The following is a 3069-nucleotide window of genomic DNA, read 5'->3' as shown; positions in this document are numbered from 1 at the left end:
TAGGTGTGTCCAAACTTTTGACTGGTTCTGAACTTTGGCTTTGATCATCCTGTCTGGCTGTAGGTCTGTACAAAATAAATGTATAAGGAGGTTGTGGTAAGAACATTTCATCATGGACAATACAGAACTAAAGGTTGATATATTCTGCATCATATTCACAAGGGCAATTCTTACCTCTGAGAATTGGTTTTCTCTGAAAAACGAATTAGGCCATATTATTATATTGAATATAGCCTAACCTATACAATATCACCAAAAGGAGTTGATAGATTAATCCATGTCAACGGCACTAACATTAATATGACAAAGGAAAATGTTTACAAATGATTTGTTAAGCAGAATCAGAAGTACTCACTCGTCATCCAGCGAAGACAGACAGATGCCAATCCCATCAGGAACACGCCCACTCCAGAAGCCACACCCACTGCTGCCTGCCATAACTGGACCACTGTTTGGTGACATGATGACATCAGGAGAGGTTACTAGCTTTTAATTCCAATGTAAATATTTAAATGGTAGACAGGTGTTAGAATACCACTTTATTACTAGTCTGAGAAATTGTTTCCGTTTTCATGTGTGAGAAAGACAGCTAACCAGTTAAACATTTGACATTTAATTAATTTACATTTACATTACATTTAAGTCATTTAGCAGACGCTCTTATCCAGAGCGACTTACAAATTGGTGCGTTCACCTTAAGACATCCAGTGGAACAGCCACTTTACAATAGTGCATCTAAATCTTTTAAGGGGGGGGGGGGGGTGAGAAGGATTACTTTATCCTATCCTAGGTATTCCTGAAAGAGGTGGGGTTTCAGGTGTCTCCGGAAGGTGGTGATTGACTCCGCTGTCCTGGCGTCGTGAGGGAGTTTGTTCCACCATTGGGGGGCCAGAGCAGCGAACAGTTTTGACTGGGCTGCGCGGGAACTGTACTTCCTCAGTGGTAGGGAGGCGAGCAGGCCAGAGGTGGATGAACGCAGTGCCCTTGTTTGGGTGTAGGGCCTGATCAGAGCCTGGATTTAGCAGACGCTCTTGTCCAGAGTGACTTACATCAGTTAATTCATCTTAAGACAGCAAGGTGAGACAACAACAACAATCATAGCAAGTACATTTTGACTCAACAAGGTAGTTATCAGCAAAGTTAGTGCAGTAGGAAAAGGCAAGTGTATTTTTGCCGTGGGATTAATAAAAAGGATACTTAACCCAATTTTTTTTGAGAGTTTGTGTTCACAACACTGTCTGTGGAGCGTTGACCTCCTGTGTGTACATTTGTGAGGAAAAAAAACATATATATATACAAAACCCGGGTAAGATAAAGGTAGTCTATTTGTTTCAGTTTTGCTAACTAAAGATGACCAACACACCTGATGTAGGAGAAGAAACATTATGAGACGAAAAATGTACATTTGTTTCATATCTAAGAAAAGTACTACCAATATAGAGTGAAAGTACAAGCAGCTATGAATAGGTTAATGAGTAAACCACAGTCAAACCTGGTGCAAGGAAAGTAATTCTAATTATACAAAAAGATGGTATCTAAATGGGATTACATTTATCAAGTATCGCCTTTTTTGTAATGAAGCAAATTTCTAATGATAAAAAACATACAAAAACCTGGAGAACATAAAGCAATTCTATTTGTTTAGGTTCTATCTCCTAACTAGGTAAAGATGACTAACACACCTGAAGTAGGATTCAGTGATGTACTAGGGGTCAAAGGAGAGGTCGAACCTGGTGAGAAGAGAACTCATATTACACAAGAAAGTCTTTCATTAAACAAAATGACCTACAAATCAGATGGACTTAAAGTACACAAATCTGGACTGAAATTACACGCAGCTATGAATAGATCTATTAGTAAACCGTTCAGAGCTTCAGTGAATTAATGTGAACAGAAAAATGTCAACTGTAAACTAAGTTACATTTAGTGGGCATATTTGTAGTTGGTCTCTGTAATGTATCGACGTGTGGTCCACCAAGCATAGCCTCCCTCCTTTTCTCACGTGACCCATAGTGCACCACTGGTATTGCACCACTAGGTGTCGCTAATACACTACATCCATCCTCTTCTCAGATAATTGACTAACATTTATAATAACATTATGAAAAAAGTAAAACAAAACTGCAGATCAATGCATTATAACGTAACAAAACATTATCTAGTGCTCAAAATAAAGTATATCTGGTACAAAGGTAGCTGACAACTTGTTTTGCTTTGGTTGCTGTAGCATAAGCATGTCACCTTGTTGGATTGTGCTTTCAGTTGCTCTCCTAGATCTGTCTGCGTTCTGTCAGCCGTCTCCTTCCTTTCAGCATCAGCAAGCCCAATGGTGTTCTCTTGTGGTGCAGCTCCTGGCGGCATGACGGCTGACAGCTCTGGCTGTTTGGTTCTAATTTGGCGGTTGAACAACAGTTCAGCTGGACTGCGGCTTGTGACTGAGTGTGGGGTACTCCTGTAGGCCATGGGAAACGTCTGTAGTTCTGTGCACCAATCCTTCCCTTCTGATTGAGTGGTGTGAATTGCTTTGGCAAGCGTCCTGTTCTGTCTTTCAACTTCGCCTTTGGCCTGAGGCCAGTATAGAAGGATGCGAAGGTGTCGGGTCCTGTTTTCCAACACATACAGTATGCTCGGAAATCACTTGCAATGAGAGGAGCACCATTATCCGTCACAATAGACTCAGGATACCCATGGACTGCAAACGTCGCCCTTTTGATTATATTGGCGGTGGTGATGCAGTTTAGGATGCTCACATCAACCCACCTTGAGTAGTAGTCTGTTGTTACAAGGTGTTCTCATGTTGGAAACAGCCCACACATGTCATTGGCTAGGATATGCCATGGTTTAGCTGGTACTGTAGCTCTGTTCTGACTGTGTGGACCTGCTTTGGTGGTGTGTCATTGACTTGACATGCTGGACAGGACTTCACGAGCAGTTCAACCTCTTTACCAATGTTTGGCCACCACACTTTTGTGCGCAGTCTCTGTTTTGTTTTTACTATTCCTTGATACCCTTCGTGGGCTAACATCAAAGTCCGATTCTGAGCTGCTCATGGCATAATAATGTGGTTGC

The sequence above is a fragment of the Oncorhynchus nerka genome, linkage group LG15 (assembly GCF_034236695.1).
Source record: "Oncorhynchus nerka isolate Pitt River linkage group LG15, Oner_Uvic_2.0, whole genome shotgun sequence".
Lineage (NCBI taxonomy): Eukaryota > Metazoa > Chordata > Actinopteri > Salmoniformes > Salmonidae > Oncorhynchus > Oncorhynchus nerka.
This window is presented reverse-complemented; position numbering follows the sequence as displayed.